Genomic DNA, 21,364 nt, shown 5'->3' with positions numbered 1-21,364 from the left:
AGTCACTAGTGATGTTCCTGAAGGATCTATTTTAGGGCCATTGCTGTTTAACTTGTATGTTAATGATATTGAGAAAAGTTCGCATGATAATATGCAGTTGGTCCAGTGTTTTGAAGAAATATGAGGACTAGAGCAGGTGGAGGCTGCGAAGAATTTGGGGGAGGGAAAAAACATTGTGGATTATGGAAGTTATGCAACACTGATGTATAGAAGTAAGAATATTGATTCCATTGTGTAAGGCTCTAATTGGGCTACATAGATTACTGTACACAGATTTGGTAGGCTGGTTTTCAAAAGTTTGAGATGATATTGGAAAAGATCCAATTGACCAAGGCGGTTTCTGGTCTATGGAATGTTAAGTATGAAGACATATTGAAATGCAGTTTTACAGAGTCTAGTGAATAGGGGGGGAAGGAAAGGTGATATGATTGAGACATATAATGTGTGTGTGTGTGTGTGTGTGTGTGTGTGTGTGTGTGTGTGTGTGTGTGTGTGTGTGTGTGTGTGTGTGTGTACATACACACACACATATATATATATATAAACAATTAAAGAAAATATCACAAATGTCCATATAATTGTGCATTTTGTAACAGCATTCTTGTATAATGATATCATTAACCACCTGATATTGGATACTGATTATCACTATTTTTTAATCAAACTATAAACAGGCATCTAGGAATAATAAGTCAGTTATTAAACTATGAGACAGCTTTTTTACCTTCATCACCAGAGACCACAGATAAGAGGGTTTTAAGAAAAATTAGGAGAGTGAGTAGATGGTATATCTGGCAGATCATATTAAAAATGAAGATAGCAGAAAGAACTTAATATTGTTAGCATTCAACAATTTGTTAACTTTGCTTTCATATTCTTGAATGAGTGAGCAGAGCTAACCTAAGGTCATGCAGTCACTTAAATAGAATAGAAGAAGAAAGGTTAGGATGGTCCGAGGTCTAGGTGAACCAATGCAGTTAGAAGAGCAAAATGTAACATCTGACAATGTTGAGGTCTTGACAAATAACAGACTTATCTGGTGGAAAATTCAGAATAGTGCCTTACAGTGTAAAAAACACCAGAAGAACCAAATAAATAATCTATTTATTTAGTTACTAATATTTTGTTAGATTTCAAACTAGCATCTTCAGAGCCTAAATCATAGTGGTTGATAAGAAATAAGACATCCAGCACTTAATTAGATCATATAGCATGATCATAGTATTCTCTATACTGTTTTACGGTACATATCAGGAATTTTATGATATATTCATTAATAACACCATACTGTTGGAAAAGATTATGTGAAAGAGATGATGCATGTGCCTGGCAAAAATGTAAGAAAGTAAAGCAATGTGTGTAAAAGTAAACAAACGTCATGGAAAGACTTTGATAAGATTATAGATGATAAATGTCAGGAAGGTGAAAAAAAATATTCTGGAGGCTATTGAAAAAATCTTTTCTCCATTACTGATTTTTGTACATCTAGAAAAAAAATCCATTAGTCATTCATCACCCCCCCCCCTGATTCCTTGCCTCCCTCACTTCCTCCAGTACAGTTCCTCTAACAGAGTAAGTGGCCTCCCATCAATGTATCCCAAACTTCAAGACTTTACATTTAACTGAATCAGACTGTTACCCCATTCATTTTCCAGTTTATTCAAATCCTCTTGAAATCAAATGTTATTAATGCACAGTTACTAATAACTTTCCTAACTTCACATCATCTGCAAACAACTGAATATCCCCCTGCAATCCATGGCAATGTCTTTGATATAAACATTTAACAGTACAAGTCCCAGTATTGAGCTCTGTGGAACTCCACTTGTAACCTTCTGCTTTTCTTTCCCTCATCAACTGCTCTTGTCACTTTATTGTAAATGGCAGTCATATTACTAAAACACTAGCACTCCTTAACAAATCTAAGCATTTGAGGATAATGTTATCTGATAGATAACGTTACCCTTATCTGCCCAACGCTGTAAATGATCCCTCACTGATCTCTCCAAAATCTTAACAACTACTGATGAAATACAAATTATACAAAACTGTTACCCCATTCATTTTCCTGCCTGTCCAGTTTATTCAAATCCTCTTGCAGGGCTACCACTTCTGCACAGTTACTAATAACTCTTCCTAACTTCACATCATCTGCAAACAACTGAATATCCCCCTGCAATCCATGGCAATGTCTTTGATAAAAAGGTTTAACAGTAAAAGTCCCAGTACTGAGCTCTGTGGAACTCCACTTGTAACCTTCTGCTTCATTGATATCACTACCTAATTCTAACTCTGATACCTATCAGATAGCCAATCCTGAATCCAGTTCACTGATCTGACATCTAAATCCATGTGCTGTAACTTAAATATCAGCTTATCATGTGGTGCCCCTGTCAAATGCCTTTGTAAAATCCAAAAAAATGGTGCAGTATCCCTTTCCCTCATCAACTGCACTTGTCACTTTATTGTAAATGGCAGTCATATTACTAAAACACTAGCACTCCTTAACAAATCTAAGCTAACTCTGATAGATAACATTACCCTCATTTGCCCAATGCTATAAATGATCCCTCACCGATTTCTCCACGATCTTAACAACTATTGATGAAATACAAATGGGTCTATGGTTTGACACTTCAAGTCTGCCACCATCCTTATGCAAAAGCACTATCTTACCCTCCTTTCACTCCTGGGACCTGTGTCCAGACTCTCATTAAAAATCCAGGTCACCAGAGCTGTCAGTTCTTTAGCACATTCTCTCAAAACCGTCATCATCAACATCATCAAATTCCTGACATGTATCCTCAAGGGGTGTACAGGATATGATAGTACTACATGAAAAATTTACATCATTACTAACTTCCTATCTACAATTTTCCTCCAAATCAGTCTGTTACTTGTCAAGAATCCAACATTATCAGATCTTATATTTCTATCGTCTAAGGCCCTTTGTACCGTATCAATTCACCTATATCTTGGTCTTCCTCTGGGTCATTTTCCTGCCAACCTGGCAGAGAACACCTGTTTTGTTTATCTTTCCTCGCCCATTCTGTTTAAGTGACCCTACCACCTGAGATTAGCTCTGCTAATACATTCTTGGATACTGACAATGTCAAGTTCTTTCCTAATATCCTCATTTTTAATATGATATTGCCATCTGTTCACGCCTCTAATCTTTCTCAGGACTCTCATATCTGCAGTCTCTAGTCTTTGGTCAAGTGTTTTACTTCTGACCCAGCTCTCAGATCCATAAGTTAAAACTGGTTTGAACACTGTCTTGTATACAGCTAATTTAGTGTTCTGACTAATTTCTCTCTTATTCCATATGAATTTATTCAATTGACTTCCTACCATACCTGCTTTGTTGATTCTGTTGTCTATTTCCATATTATATTTACCATCTTCACTAAAAATCGTGCCTAAGTAGCTGAAATGTTTTACTTGTTCCACAGGTTCCCTGTTCACAACACAGTTGAATTTTCAACAATTCTACCTATTTTCATTGTCTTTGTCTTTTTAATGCTGACCTTCATTCCATATCTATTACAACAGTTATTCAATTTAGTCAGGGAATCTTGCAAACTTGTAGCGGATTTATTTAGAAGTATAACATCGTCCACATAAAGCAAAGAACTGACATTAACATCTCCAATTCTGATATCATGTTTAATACCACTTTCCTTCATAATGTGATCCATATAGGTAATGAATAACAGAGGGGATAATGCACATCCTTGTCTCACACAGATTTAACATTAAACCATCTTCCTGAGCTTCCTTCTATTCTAACTGGTGACTTACAACTCAAATAAAGACTAAGTATTGCTTGATATAATGCCCCATTGACACTATATAACTGTAGCGTATTGAATAGCTTCTTTCTTGGCAACTTGTCATATGCCTTTTCCAGATCAACAAAACTTAAATACAGATCTTTGTTATATTCCCATGCTTTCTCGACTATTTGTCGTAAAGTGAAGATCTGATCCTGACAGCCTCTATTTGGCCTGAATCCAGCTTGTTCCTCATCAAGCTTTTCTTCCACAATTCTTCTCAACTGTTTCTCAAGTATACTTGCATAGATCTTGCCAGGAACACTCAGTAGGGAAATACCTCTGTAATTCTCGCATTCAGTTTTATTTCCCTTTTTATATATGGGTACTATTAGAGCTCTACTCCAATCATCGGGAATTCGTCCCTCTGTCCAGGCTTTCTGAACCATGCACTGCAGCCACTGGTAAGACTTTTATACCTCCATACTTCAGCATTTCTGGTCGAATATCATCTACTCCTGCAGCCTTGGCACATTTCAAGCCTTTAATGGCTTTTTCTACTTGAAGTATGGATATATATTCCTGACTGTATGCCTGTTGAGTGTTTTTTACCACTGTGCTATCACTGCTTGTTTCATTTAGCAATTTTTTGCTAAATGAAACAAGCAGTGACAGAAACAACTCCATACTTCAAGGATATCTTTTTCTCCCATTTTCATGTCACCTTTATCATCTCTATGTCCTTTTTCAGCACTCTTTCCTCCATTTCTAAGCTTCTTCAACAACCTCCAGAATATCCTACCACCTTCTTGATATTTATTTTCTATGTTCTAAGTCCTCCCATGACTTTTGTTTATCTAGTTTTACACAGTGTTTAGCTTTCTTACATTTGTCTCTGTATTCTCTAAGAGCACAAGCTGACTTATTTGCCAGGAACTTTTGATATGCTTTCTTCTTTTTCTTCACTGCGTTTTTTACTTCCTGTATCCACCATGGAGTTCTGATTTTTCTATCCTTGCAGACTACCTCACTATGAATCAATCAGGGTTTTCTTCAAGGCTTGCCACTGAATCTTCAAGGTTTGGTTCCTGTTCTCAAACACTTTCATTTTTTGTTAAATAATCTTTGTGTATTTTACTCTACAGTTCACATCTGAGAGCTGCTCAACTTTTATTCGCTTTAAAACTTTCTTACATGTTATTCTTTTCAATATGAAATTCAATTTTATCCTGCTCAAGACTAAATAGTGAACAAATCCTCTGTACACTCTAGTGTACTGCACCAGGGAGAAAACATCACTATCAACAATAACATAGTCAATTAGACTTTTCTTATTCCTTGCCTCTTCTCTCCATGTGAATTTGTGCACATTTTTATGTTGGAACATGGTGTTAGTAATAACAAGTCCTGTGCAGAAATCCAACAGGTATTTGTCATTATTATTATTATTATTATTATTTCGGGCAACTTCAGGAGTCCTTAGACTCATCGAGGGAGGCCCTAAACATCATGTCCACACAACTATGCGATTACATTCTCACAGTATCTATCATACCTTGCCTTGAACTCGTTCACCATCATAGCACCCACAACAGACTCTGGCAGCTTATTCCACTCATTTACCACTCAAAAAGTAAAGAACCCAGCTCTAACACCCCTGCTAACCACACTCTTGCCCAGCTTCCATAGGTGTCCCCTAGTTCTCCCACCACCAGTCCTGATCTCAAAAATATCTTCTGAATTAATCCTATAGAATCCCTTTAGCAATTTGAATGTCTCAATCATATCTCCCCTCCTCCGCCTATCAACTAGTTTCTGCAACCCACAAATCTTCAACCTGTTCTCATATGGTTCATTCCATAGACCTGTTATCATCTTAGTCACTCACATTATTATTAACTTTGCTCTTTTCTCCAAATTTTGCCAAAATATTTTTGTATGTCTGATAATCATTTCCGTTCTCTGCTATTTAGATGCCCAACAAAGACTAACTTTTCCTTTTTCATTGTGTCAGTTGCTTTTTCTAAAGCATCAAAAAATTCCTCCACTTCTACCTTAGTAGAACCTTCTGTGGGACCATAGGCACAAATAAGTCTCATTGTCCAATTCCCTATTCTGATATTAGCCCACATCACTCTACTTGAGACTGCCTACCATTCAAGAAGTTGAAAGTTAATGTTTCACTTGGTTAGAATATAATAAATTTAGTTTAATCCTTTATCCAAGTGTGTGCAAACAAAGTTTGTGCCTGAAAGCATCTTCAGGACCGAGGCAAGGTGGTACAACACCAGGGAAACTCCTTGCAAAGGTGGATCAAAGATTAAAAAGGTGGCACACCATTTGGCAACTCCTATAGGTAGAGATGACCTTGCTAATGTTTCTGGCTGGTATATCCACTTTGGCCTGGCTCCCTCTGAAGAGACCTCAATAAAGGTCGAAACCAGTCTGGGTAGTGGCCCTACCCTTAATGCATAACATTAGACATATCTGAAAGGAGATGTGTTTTGCATTATGGGAGATACTGAGATAGGAGTGATGTTAACTTGCTCCATCTTTGCAAGGAGTTGCCTTGTGTTGTACCACCTTGCCCCGGTCCTGAAGATGCTTTCAGGCGCAAACTTTGTTTGCTCACACTTGGATAAAGGATTAAACTAAATTTATTATATTCTAACCAAGTGAAAAATAAACTTTCAACATCTTTTTCTAAATCCAGAGTAATTTATTAAATAGGTGGCACACCATTTGGCAACTCCTATAGGTAGAGATGACCTTGCTAATGCTTCTGGCTGGTATCTCTACTTGGGCCTGGCTCCCACTGAAGAGACCTCAATAAAGGTCGAAACCAGTCTGGGTAGTGGCCCTACCCTTAATGCATAACATTAGACATATCTGCAGGGAGATGTGTTTTGCATTATGGGAGATACTGATATAGGAGTGATGTTAGCTTGCTCCACCTTTGCAAGGAGTTGCCCTGGTGTTGTACCACCTTGCCCCGGTCCTGAAGATGCTTTCAGGTGCAAACTTTGTTTACTCACACTTGGATAAAGGATTAAACTAAATTTATTATACCATCCAAGAAGATTAGCATCGTATTTTGTGTTGAATACTATGGCTACTCCTTCTTTTCCTTGATTGTCATTTCCTGAATATAACATTTTGTATTTATTGTTCAGAAAGATCTCACCACTTTTTGTCTTTTTTGTTTCATTCACCCCTATTATGTCAATCTGGTACTTATCTAATTCCTCAGCTAGCTCCATTTCTTTGCCATTCAGGCTTCTTATGTTGATAGTACCGATCTTTAACTCTGGTGATGTTGAGTTGGGGTGTGCTTTCAGAATTGTTCTCTCAAAACCCTGTGGCAACATCCCATCCAGTCCCATTGCTTTATTGAAACACATTCTTCTTTCACTTCTAAACTGCAAATGCCCTATCCCTCTAGTATTAAATCTACTTTTCTTGGATGAAATACCCTAATAAAGTGTTCATTGAACAGCTCCACTATGTCCTTTGCATCAGTCACTCTATTCCCATTTTTATTCAACAATCATTCTTCCGCGGTCATTTCTCCTCCTACTGGCCACATAACAAAAGAATCCTTAAGATTTTTTTTGGATCTCAGGGCCAGTCTCTTCTCATATTCCACTTTTACCATCCTTATCATATTAGTCTCTCTCCTGGCCTTAGTCTTATATTCTTCATGCATCTGCTCTCCATCCCTCTCCTTATATCTCTTCCATAATCTCTTTTTTACCTCCAGTTCCCATTTGATATTATTTGTCATCATCCACTTTACACCAAATTGTGTTCTCTTCTTCACTCACAGTATACAAGTTGCTATTGCTACAAATAAATATTCCTTCACAAGTTCCCAAGCATTGCTGATGATATCTTGCACTTCGAATTCCTCCCTCCGTGGAACTGTCCCAAGCTGATATCTAAGACTATTATAATCACCTGCCTTATGATTTCACATACATTCCTTTCTCTTTGATATGCCTGCATGTCTGTTCATCTTCCAAGTCAAAACTGCATGGTCAATCTTTCCAACCAGGGACAGAGTTGCCATCTCAGTTATAATCAGATCTTCTGATGCTATGACCAAATCTGAAACTCTTGAACCTCATGTTCCTTCTATTATATGTTGCCTAAGATATTTGTCCCTCAAGAATTCCAGAAATTCGATGCCCTTACTACTACAAGCAGTTTCCTCTTTCCAATTTATATTGCTGTAGTTAAAATCTCTCATAACATCATTCTTTTTTGCACTTGGCAAGCTCAACTGCCTTAACATCTGCTCTTCATCCTCTTTGCTCCCTGGCTTATAGCAACACCCCACTAAATATTCTGTCTTGTCCACCTCTACCTCACCATTTGCTTTCAAAACCATTATTGCCACTGCCCTCCAAATCCTCCACTCTGAGAGGACATAACTCATTACTTGTCATAAGCAGTACTTCACCACCACCACGTTTGTTCTTCCTATCCTGTTGAAAAATGCTATACCCTACTACTTCTATTCCTGTCAGTATATCATCTTCCACCAACCATATCTCTGAGATCTCAATAATCTTTGGACAAGGTTGATGCTATCAGCACCATCGATTCATTTCCTTTATTCCAGATACTCCTGGCATCAGTATAAAGAATCAAGTCACTGTTTCTATCCTTATCATTATTTCCTCCAGATTCCACTAGATTCAGCATTACATGATGCATTCCCCCTTCTCCCAAGCGATATTCCCCTAAGAAGCCACCCCTGCTAACATCCACCCTGATAATTCTAATTTCCCTGCATTAACACGCTGACTTGTTCAGAGAACAGCATTCTCTCCACATGCCTACATCCTTCCTCATTCAGATGCAAGCCATCTCTCACATACAGTTTCTTTCTGTCCTTAAATGCCCTCCAAGAATCCACGTAATCCAAGCCTCTCTTTCAACACATTCTGGCTATACTATTCATTACTGATGCTCTTCTCAAGAATGAACCTCAGATCTCTTGCCACCTGATTCACGCTGCCTCCCGAGTCGTTTGTGCCCACCATAATAATCATCTCATCCACCCTTTCACCTCACTTAACTGCCATAGCCACATCCTCTATTCTTCTTCAGGCAAACGCTCCTCTGTCATTCTACCTTGTATACCACAGATCATCGAGTCTCCATACATCACACCTCTTACCATTCTGTTTCTTCCTTGCTCACTTGCATTCCTCTCTCTCTCTCCTCTAACACTTTCTTTAATCCTATCATCTCTCCATCCCTGGCTCCTGCACTGCCTTTCTCTCATTCCCTCTTTTTCAGTGGCTCTCCTATTCTCTCCCCTTCTGTCATTCCCATAACTCACTCTCACTCCTACTCTGATTTGCTTTGCATTCATTGTTTCCAGTTGCCTAATCTCTTCTTTCATGCTTCTCAACTCGTTCTTGATACATGCCACTTCTTTTTTCAGCATCTCTCTCTCTCTCTCTCTCCAAGTTATCTACCCTTGCTGAACATTCATCCTCCCAGTCAACACCATCTTCGAAAACTTCATGTGTTTCAAACCTACTGCACCATCATCGTCAAATTCCTGCCATGTACCCTCAAGGGGTGTACAGGATATGATAGTACTACATGAAAAATTTGGGGTTTAGCCGACCAAATTGTATTCTTATTAGTTAAACTAAAATAAAAAATGATGGTACCTACTACACTCCGTACTTTTATCTTTTCATTCACATTCCACTCGTTTTCCACACCCTTGATCACACTACTTATCTCTTTTGGTTGGTATTCACTCTTTTCTGACATAACACTGCCGGGATTCATCATGCTAATTTCTAAATCACAGAGCTCTTCCCATTTTCTACATTTTCCGCAGACATGCACTTCTGATCTCTCACCTGCCACATTTCTAACTGTTGGGATGTGTACATGCTGCAAGGACCATATACCACAAAATCCCATAGTATGCTGTAAAAAATGTGGTCCTTAAATGGGATCAGACTTGTCGCTGCTGCTGCTGCTGCCATTATTTAAATACTGCACAAAGAATATTACAAACTTTACTGAAATATTACTTTAAAGTACAAATTCTCTAGCTGCAAACTACCCACATACTATATCTAACTTAGATTCCCATAATTTAAAGTAAAAACTCTAATAAATAATAATGAAAACATATATTTTTTTCGATGCTATCTTATAATGCATCCAACTTACCCTCTGGCAGACTCTTTTTCTCTATATAATGTAGACTATGATTTATGTTGTAACTGGAACTTGCTGGTAGTTCCCAAAGCAAATAAAGAAATTTTTCACAAAATTTTGAGCACTTAGCAACAAGCAGCTACAATAAACTACCTAATGAAATAAAGTCTATAACATCAGGATACACTTTTAGAAAAAGATTGAGAGATTACTTCATGGAGCTAAATAATGTTGACTTTTTTTTTAAATGAATATTGTAGAAAATTACTATAACTATTATATATTATGTCTCAGTTATATTCTGTATGTATATGTGTGCCATCATAGATAGTCATTTAATTTTTTAATGACTGTATTGCCTACATGTGTATTTTTATAGTGACCACTATGGCTACTTATGGGCACACTTCCTTTTATTATTATTATTATTAAACAAGACCTCATGGAGTCAAAGACTCATCTAGGAGGTCCTTTTATCTCACACACATCTCATCATACCGCGTCTTAAACACATTCAAACTCCTTGCAGACACTACACTCTCAGGCAAGGCATTCCAATCACTCACAACTCTGCACGAAAAAAACCTGCCTCTCACTCCATTACTCACACCCTCTTTATACAGTTTCCAGGGATGACCTCTGGTTCTCCCCTGATCTCCCACTATTCTCTGTAGAACTTCTCCACCATTGATCCTATAACAACCCCTTACCAACTTGTAGGTCTCTATCATATCTCTCCTCTTCCTTCTCTCCACTAGACTCTGCAAATTACATCTTTTCAATCTTTCCTCATACTCGACATTCCAGAGGTCAGAAACTACCTTAGTCAGTCACCTTTGGACCCTTTCCAACATCTCTTCATCCTTCTGAAAACCAGGTGACCAAATCTGGGCACAATAGTCCATGTGTGGCCTAATCAAAGCCTTATACAATGGAACAAGAATCTCCCTACTTCTACACGTCAGTGTCCTCCGCATCATTCCCAGAAGTCTTCACAATTTTGGCGATGCGTCCCCTAAATTTTAGATCCTTATCCACTATCACCCCCAGATCTCTTATTTCCTCTACTTCCAACAATATATTCTCACCAAGCATAAATTCTGCATCCCATCTTTGTTTTCCAAATTTTAAAACCTTACATTTTGCAACATTGAACTCACATCCCCATTTGCTTGCCCAATCACTCAATTTATTCAAGTCTTCTTGCAAGGCCACAACATCTTCACTACTCTTTATGGTTCTTCCCAACTTTGCATCATCTGCAAATCTGCAAACAACTGAATATCTCCATCCAAATCTTTGCCAATATCATTAATATACAAGTTAAATAGTAATGGCCCTAAAACAGATCCCTGAGGCACTCCACTAGTGACTTTCCTTTTCCTGGATATTGCACCCCCATACACAACTTGTTGATACCTATCAGATAGCCAGTCTCCAATCCAATGCACTAATCTAATATCCAACCCCATCTGCTCTAGTTTGACTGTCAACTTATCATGAGGTACTTTATCAAAAGCTTTTGCGAAATCCAAGTATATTACTGTGTATCCTTCTCCTCTGTCCAAGGAAGCAGTCACTTTATTGTAATAAGTAAGTAGATTACTAAAACATGACCTCCCTTTAGCAAATCCATGCTGTCCATCAAAGATTATACCATTGTTGTCAACCCAACTCTGGATCCTAGTTCTCACAAGCTTCTTCACAGATAGGCCTATACCTGACACACAGATAGGCCTATAGTTTGATGCTTGAGTTCGATCACCTCCTTTATGAAGTGGCACAATCTTGCCCTCCTTCCACTCTTTAGGGACTTGACCAAGTGCAAGACTCGTATTAAAAAAATATGTCAAGGCAGGTGTCAACTCTCTGGCACATTCCTTCAGAATACGCGGTGATATATTATCAAGTCCCACAGCCTTATTTACATCTAGTTTACTCAACTTCCCAAACACCTCTTGCTCACTTACAGTCAGTCTCTCCTCCCCATCATCAACTGCTCTTAATCTCTCCATGAAGTCACATTCACAAGATTGAAAGATCTTTATGAACTGCTCATTAAGTATCTCCACCACACATTCTGCAACAGCTGTCTTTATACCATTTCCTCCAATCAATGTCATCCTTCCATAATCATTCTTTCTTTTGCTGGCTACATATCGAAAGAACTCCTTAGGATTCTTTTTGGCTTCATTAGCTAACTGCTGTTCATACCTCTCTTTAGCTACTCTCACCAACCAAGTCACTCTCCTCGCCTGGTCTTTGTAGACCTCATGAAATTGGTTACTTCCACTTCTCTAATGCTGCCTCCACAATGCTCTTTTTCTCTGTATTGCATGCTTAATCTCTTTATTCATCCATCTCACACCTACCTTATTTAACCTTCTCACCCATGTTTACATTTAGACATTGCATCTACTAAATATTTTTTGAAAATCCCCCAAGCTGCATTGATCTCTTTTCCAGCTAACTCCTCATTGCATGCTACACCTGCAAGCTGTCTCCTGAGCTCTTCATAATCACCCCCCTTGTAGTTCCACATATACCCTTTTTTCACAGGGGTCCTTGCACTGCTGGCAGCCACCCAAGTAATCACCTCATGGTCACTTTCACTAATTGGTGGATGATTTGATACCTCATTGATAATTACATCCTCCAATGAGATGACCAAATCCAAGACCCTTAATCCTCGTTTGCCCTCTGTTACATAGTCTAAGGTAGTTATCCCTCAAAAACTCAAGAAACTCATTTTCTTTACTTCCAGTTGCTATCTCTTCATTCCAGTCTATATTGCCATAATTAAAATCACCCATAATGATCACCCTTTTCTTATTTGCTTGGCTTATTTGACTATACATTTCACTGTCACCACCATCCACATTACCAGGTCTATAACAACATCCCATCAAGTATTTGATTCTATTCACCTCTATTTCACACCATACTGCCTCAAAAGCACTGGCCCCATTTCCCTTTTGCATCTCCACCTTGTATGGACATAACTCTTTCTCTATCATCAACAGCACTCCCCCTCCCTTTTTACCCCTTCTATCCTCACGAAACACATCATACCTTTCCATCTCTATTGCTGTCAGGATGTCATCCTCATCTAACCATGTCTCACTTATTCCGACAATCTCTGGGTGCACAGACGCAATTAGTGCAACCATTTCATCCGCCTTGTTTCTTATACTTCTAGCATTGGTATACAAACACAACAACTCATTTCTGGATCTATAGCTAGTTCCACTAATACTACTCACTCGATGTGATCTCTCCATGCTGGGCTGGGGCCATTTCCCTTTCTGCATCTTCATTTTAGAACCCTTTGCAATTCCATCTGTTTCCTTTTGATCCCTGATCATCCCATTACTTTCCTGCCTACATATGCTCTCACCTCCTCTTGGAGCATCCACCTTTCTCACGCTGTGTATCCCTGCCCACCCTGAGCCTCCCCGTTTCCCTGCTCCTCTTGCACACCCATTCTCTCATTTTTTATACTCATACCACTCACTTCCCATAAAGTGATTTCATTTTCTGTTCTTTATTCCTAAGGCTTTTTTTTAATTATCAATCTTTATATTATCACTTGAAAAATAATTATAAGATTTTTTATAACATATGTAGTATTACTTTTTTTACTATCTACTATTATTGCTTGTATTGTTCTAAATACTTCTTGCATCTATTATATTATATTTTCATTTGTACTACTTCTTCAATGTTAATAAATTTCATTTTCAATTTTACCATGTTTCACAGTTCTTCTGATGAGATGCTTAATAAGCATTTTCATCTTCCCTTATTAGAATGTCTCTAATCCTAACCAGCTAAGCTGGTTATAATTAGACAAGCGGGACAAGACTATATGTCGTTTTATAAAATTAGCACATAGACGTAGTTGAAAAATATGTAGATTAACTACAGATATTTTGATTCAAGTATCGTGGATCATTGTCAATGTAATACAATTGGAAATCAAAAAATTAAACAACAACAAACACATATGGACAGGGCCGCATTTATACTTTTGGAGGCCCAAGGCGCAACATCATTATGTGGCCCTCAAAAATAAGCATATTTTTAGTTTATTGAAAATAAAAGTCAACATTTCCGTAATAACTAATTTTAATAACACAATACAACATTGGTATACATATATTTATTTTCATTTTAAAAAAAGTATAAAAATAAATCAGTTCAAATTTAAATAAAAAAATGAATAACTAAAAGTTTTTTTTTCTCGCTTTGGTTTTAGCAAATATATCTATAATGTCATCATATTTGATCTATCAACATCTGATTCAATGCATAATAACGACAGGTCACTTGTTTTATTTTGGTGCAAGTTGCTTCTTAAATATTTTTTTATTCGTTTCAACACTGAAAATGAGCTGAACGCTCATTTTCAGTGTTGAAATAGGCATCCTCATATTTGAAATAGGCATCCTCAAAAATATTTTTAAAATTGTTTCTATGTTCAGAAAAGTAGACCTTAACCCATTTATAAATTTGTACATATTTTTAATTGAAGAATTTTCTTCCTTTATCATTATTAAAAATTGCTTAACTTCATTAGTAAATTTTTCTGAATCAATCAGTCCCATAAGTTTGTAAAATTTTATCAATACTAGTCTTGTACTTGTCTTGATCTATATCTTCCTTCAAAAAAATGTCAAACATATCTAATATGTCAAAATAGCTTTTTGTTCTTTTATTAATTTCCAAAATTAGCTTATCACAAATGACATTAAAAGTGTTCACAGCGAAATTTTCTTTCCCATGTAATATAATCTCATTGTTAGATTGTGAAACTTCGTCACTCATTTTTTTTCGTTTTTTAACTCTTTCCTTTTCATCTTTAAATTTTGTCTCATCTGTTAATAAATTTGCTTCTTCATTTACAGCAGCAAAACTATTTCTTATATCTAAAATAAAACCAACTAAAGAGTGTAACAAATTATTAGCTAAAAACAAATCCATATCAGGATCTTGTAGAGATTTACTGGTAGCATTTATTCGTTGTAAAATTTTTGTCCCACATAACTGTTAAAATTACTGTTTCTGGTTTGTCAAAATGTTTAGCCAATGATGAGCTCTCTAATTTAGAAATAGGTTTTTCATGAGGAGAAATGGATAGTTCAAGTAACACATTTGTTTATATTTGTTTATATCCCATTTCAAAGCCAAAATAGTGTCAGCTCTTGCAGACCACTTCGTTTCACTTAGTCTTTTAACTGTTAAAGATTTTTTTTCTAAATGTTTTAGGAGTATACTCCCATCTTCTTGTTGAAGAAGAAAAGTAATTATATACATTTTGAATAAAACAAAAATATTGCACTGCTTCCGGACAAGATTCCGCGGCACAGTTGCCAATTAAATTTAAGGAATGACTAGAGCACTGTATATAATGTGCAGAGGGACTACGTTTTTTCAGCCTAGCTTGTAAACCTGTATAGATACCTTTCATATTGGCAGTGTTATCATAGCTTTGCCCTCTGCACATTTTTATATCCAAAGATAATTCTTCTTAATTTTTTAATACTACCTCTTCTAAATATAAGGAATTATGTTGTGTAATTCTGATGAACCCGATAAATGTTTCTCTAATGTCAGAATTTGCGGCAACATACCTAAATATCATAGCTAGTTGGTCATTATGGGCAATGCCTGGCGTTGAATCGAGTATTATTGCAGAATAAGCAGCTTCCTTAATTTCTGATATTAATATTTCTCTTGTTTTTTTAGCTATTAACGCTATGAATTCATCACAAGTATGGTGAGACAGATAATTTGAGCTGCCAGAACCACAGCTGGCTTACATTTTCATGTGATGTTTTAAAAAATCATCAAATTCACTTAAATAATCTAAACATGATAAATAATTTCTGCAAGAATCAGAAAAAATATAATTTGTATTTCCTCTAAATGCTAGCACTAGTTTACTCAGTAACTTAATGGTGGCTATTATTCTTTTTAAAACCTCTCCCCAATAATTTTCTTCAGATTGTATTTGTTCGATCAATTCAACTATTTACAGAACTTGATTTTCTTTTGTGATATATGCACATCGCTTGTATATGCTCAGTAGAATGCTTGTGATCACGTAGGGTTCATGTTATATTTCCCCAGTTATTAAAACCCTTCAATAAGCTATTATTTGACTTAGAAAACAATTTACAAACAAAGCAGTAAATTACTTTGCTGGTTTCTGAAAAAATTAGCCACTCTCATTTCTCCTTTGTTCCATTCGCCTTTTTACAGTAAAAATGTGATATATTTACATTTCTGACATATATTCTATTGCGTTCTGTATATTCTTTTTCTAAATTTTTGATTTTAACAACATTCTGGGGCATATTTATTAAAATATGTTCGATAAACTGTTCATTAATAGTAAGTGGCCACACTGCTATATCGGTTGGATAAGAGACAGCTTGCTTGCTGGTAAGTACAGACTCCGATCGAAAATTTTCTTCAGAATCCTCTTGATTTGTTTCATTTACTTCTTTTTCTCCTTCTATGTTTTCCACATCATTTTGATGTTCTTCATTTTCACTTTCGTCTCCTCCTGATAATGATACCAATGTTTCATTTTCATTCCGAGAACTGTAAGTTCAACTTCAGTTCTACAAAATTCTTCATTTTCAGAACCCAAGAAAGATAAAATTGCCCCCTTTTTGACTATTTAGCTGTTTTTCGTTTTCTTTTACTAGCTCCAGATTCAAATTTTCTTGGCATCATTATGTGTATTAATCTATCAAAAGTGAAATAAATATTTATTAAATCCAAAATAAACATATAAATAAAATAAACAATTACGTTAAAAGCTTAAAAAATACAAAAATAGAAACAGTAGTATCTTGGTTTTGTTAAAATAAACGAGTAACAGTAAAATAACAATAATAATATATTGAATTAATTGAAAGAATAATATATTCTTACTGACTGCGACAACTACTATAACCATATAATTAGGTATATACACACTTGTATACAGTATACTGCTTTACAAGTACTAGCCAAATAACGGTAACTAAACCATCAGCTTAATTATCTTTTTTTTTTAATTTCCTTTACTGTTCTATGATATCTGACCCTTTTTGGTGCACAATTTATTTATTGTGTCTCTTCCCAAAAATATAAAAGAATTTCACATGTATACAATAAATATTAATATTAAAAAACTCTTGGTAATATTAAACTAGCAACCTTGTAAGTCATTTTATATAAATAAATGACTAACTTATATTGATGGATTATAAATAATTATGCAACTTCTATGATACTTTATATTTAATATTAAATTTTCTAAATAGTTTGAAATCTTTTAATGTAATTCTAAATATATATATTATTTACACTTTTAAATATTCCATGTAATTGAATCATAATTAATTTAAAGAAAGATGTAATTAAAATCTTTCTGTGAAAGATTTCAATTGCAGTTTTGATTATTGATTTTGAGAATGTTTATTTTGTTTGACAATATTCGTTGACAAGGATCATAGTTGCTACAAAAATTCTGTATACCGAAAAAATATTAAAAGGTATGGTAATAATTTAGTATAAAAATAAATTTTTTTTTTTTTTTTTTAAAAAAAGAATTTAAATGCAATCAAATTAAGCTTGCTAATCTTCTTCTTCTTCTTCTTCCTATCATGGAATATAGGCCATGTGGCCTGTTCCGGTCTCATGCCATCTCTTTCTTGGTCTTCCGATTCTTCTTTTTCCACTTATTTTGTATCTGTATAATATTTTTGGTAGTCTGCTGTTGTCCATTCGATTTAAATGTTCTAGCCATTTTTGTTTATACTGTCTTATGTAGTAATTAATTGGTTTGATTTTAGGGATTGTAAGATTTCTTCATTTGTTTTGTGGTCCCACTTGGTATATCCCGCTGTTTTTCTGAGGAACTTCATTTCTGCTGTTTGAATTCGTTTTTCATCTTTCCTTTTCATGGTCCATGTTTCGCTTCCGTATAGTAGAGTTGGTTTTGACAAGACATTATATAGTCTGATTCTAGTGTGTTTTTGTACCAGGGATGGCTTAAATATACTATTTATTATGCCATTTACTTTGACAAAGTTTGATATTTTAGTGTCTATGTCTTTTTCTTCTTCGTATGATAGATCACATCCCAAGTATCTGAAAGTGTGTACTTGTTCTAGTATTTTATTGTCTATCACTATTTTACTTCTTATTGGGTTTTCTTCTTTGAATGCCATTATTTTTGTTTTTTCTTTGGATATTGTCATATTATATTGCTTTGAGATATCATTTAATGATTTTAATGATATTTGTAAATCATCTTCTGATGTAGCTAATACTATTTGATCATCTGCAAATAGTAGTGTATCTATCTTCATTTGCGAGGTCATTTGTATACCAAATGGGTTATGCTGTTTCCAGATTGTTAATATTTCATTTATATATATATTGAAAAGCAGAGGTGAGAGGGTACATCCTTGTCATACTCCTCTTGATATATCTTTCCATTCTGAGATGTGTTCTAATTTAACTGCTATTTTATTTCCTGTATATATATATTTCTTGAATAGATTGTAAAAGTTAGTTTGGTATGTTTAAATCGGTTAATATTTTAAACAGTTTTTATCTACAAATTTTGGCAAAGGCTTTTTCATAATCAATAAAGGCCACGTGTGTTTCTTTTTGAAATTCTCTTCTCTTTTCTATTAATAATTTTAAAGTAAAAATTGGATCTATGTAGGATCGGCCTTTTCGGAAGCCATTTTGTTCTTCTAGTAATTTGTTTTCTACAATGCTGCTTAGTTTCTCTTTTAATATTCCTGCATATATTTTATATCCTGTATTCAGCAGGCTAATTCCCCTATAATTATTGCAATTGTCTTTATTTCCTTTTTTATAGATTGGGATGACCAGTGCTTTTTTCCAAGAGTTAGGGGTTTTTCCGGACATCCAAACCATATTAAAAAATTTTAAAAGTCTTTCATTAAATTTTTCACCTGCATTTTTGTATAGTTCTATATTTATGTTGTCTTCTCCTGGCGATTTCCTATTTTTCATCTTCTTTATTATATTTTTCAGTTCTAACATTGTGATATTTTCTATTAGGTCATTCTTTGTCTTATAAAATTTTAATTCATTGTTCTCATCTGTCCAGAGATTTTGGAAATAGGTCACCCATTTTTCTAAATGGGTGACCTATTTCCAAAATCTCTGTTTCCAAAATTTCTATTTCCAAAATTTCCAAAAGCTTGCTAATCAAGGTAAAAATTGGAACTTCATGAACTGTAAAGTTCAGATATTCTCACTAAAAATAAAAATTTTGAATTTATGGTAATAAAAATTATAGCAAAAATCATCATATTTATGGAATTACAACATTTATTTATTACAAGATTTATTCAACTCCAGCTTTGATTTTTTTAAGTTGCAGTAATAAGTATAATAATTCCAGCTTTAGTTAAAACACAATGGCAATAAATAGTAACGATAACTTGCTATGCTCGCTAACATCCACTTTTTTACTTGACATTTTACCCTAAAATGACTAGAATCTTGTTGCACAAAAAAATGAACTGAAAAATCAATTTAATTTATAAATAATAATAAACTTGAAATTCGAATGCTATATTTATGTGATATAGAAACTGCTCTTACTCAACTAATTAATACAAATAGCAGCAGCACACAAAAAAAACTTTGTTGTCTCTGGAACGTGTTTCAAAATGATCGCGAAAACTTTCTTTAACTCAAAAACTTATTTACTCTGTTTACAATTTCCACTTATTAAACTTCTAGTATACTTGAAGTTTAATAATTGATTAATAAAAGCGTAATAATTAATTACAAACTGATATACTGTTTGTAAGTTACTTTTACAAACTGTATATCAACATTAAATATGCCAATAGATTCTCTTAATGACACTTCTTGTTACTGTTAATCTAAATCTTAATTGTCCAACTAAAACACATTGTAAGACGAATTGTACAAAAGTATATAACTTACAAAAGCTCTGTATTGCACATTCAGTCAAAAGTCTTGCACAAAAAGTTCTAAGGCAATTCTCTCATCTCAGATCTTGAGCTTCCTTCAGGAAATCTGGCTTTAGAAATATCTCTTCAGGAAAATAGCGGACTGTGAACTGCGCCCTGCGGTACTCATATACAGCTCCGGCAAAAAGTTATTCTATTCTCCCACGGTGAAAAGAAAAACTTCCGAGCGAAGGTGCTTCGGATAATTTGTCTCGTATTTTCTCCTCTGCTTGGGCTCGCCAAAAATGCCTGGATGTCTGCCGCCTCCACTAACTCGAATTACTGTCAACTGGGATTCCTCTCTGGCCTGGAAGTTTTTCTCTGGAGATTTGAACATCTCCTTTAGGCAACTCGAAGCCTTTTCTTAAGACTGGAACCAGGAAGCTCCTCTCTGGCAACGTCTGGAAACGGGAAGCCCTCTCTCTCTCTCTCTCTCTCTCTCTCTCTAGCAACTTCTGAATCTGGGAAGCCCTATATGCTTGTCTCAGTCCCTTTTTATTATGCCTTCTCTGAGACCTCGCACGAAGTTTGTAACCCCCGAAGAATTCAGCATGATTCTTTCATCTTAAGTTTCAAGTTTGGCCCGCTCTTTGTTCTCTTCTGTGCCTTGTTTTGATTATAAGTTGCCGACCATCGGAAAGTTGTTGGAACCTTTCTGACTGACTTCGGAGGCAAAAAACATTGCCTTTGTTTTTAACACTCCAACATATTCTTATTAAAGAAGTACATACAGTTAATTTCGAAAGGAGTATTTACAAAAATATCTAATACAAAATATACAGAGACAAACAAGGTTATTTTTTACAACATTCTTATTGGACTTGACCTAAGTAAAAAATCGACGTAATGTGCTTTGGAATATTTAAGCTACAGTCGAGTTTTTACAATATTGATAAGAACAATTGTCTAAAAGTCCAGGTAGTCCAGCGAAAACCATCTGTGAACAAACTGAAACTAGTTTATTTATTTAAAAACACAAAAATACAAATTTATTAAGTATATCTTTATAGAGTTCATAATTAAAAGGACTCTAATAATAATAATAATAGATTTCTACAGATGTGTCTCATCTTGTTTTGGTATTATCAAAATTATCAAGTAATTCTGAAGCATTATGAATTTTGCTATTTTATTATTATGCCACTAATATTCCTTCAAACGTGGCACTTTTTTACAACAAAACTACCTCATGACACTTCCCTCTTTCAGCTGATCATTTTCCCATCCATTGTTGACGAGGCATGTGGTAGCGGTTCTTTTGTTGCTCTGATGTGCAATAGCAGCCCCTCTTATTATTGTTGATGAACAGATACTACATTATATCTGTAGCAAAACACAACTTTTTAGTGGTGTAATAGCAGCCCTACATGTTGG

The 21,364-nt window shown here is 35.2% G+C and overlaps 1 protein-coding gene across 2 annotated transcripts in view; it reads left to right on the top strand.

Annotated features, from left to right (window-relative positions):
* Window positions 1-21,364, top strand: part of LOC150096035 (mitochondrial tRNA methylthiotransferase CDK5RAP1) — a 197,459-nt gene that overhangs the window by 114,933 nt on the left and 61,162 nt on the right. The window lies entirely within an intron of this gene.

Source organism: Typopeltis vanoorti, chromosome 19, assembly GCF_054136105.1.
Source record: "Typopeltis vanoorti isolate ZY-2024b chromosome 19, IOZ_Tvanoo_1.0, whole genome shotgun sequence".
NCBI classification, from domain to species: Eukaryota; Metazoa; Arthropoda; class Arachnida; order Uropygi; family Thelyphonidae; genus Typopeltis; species Typopeltis vanoorti.
Note: the sequence above shows the minus strand (reverse complement) of the source record. Positions and strands in the feature narration are given on the sequence as shown.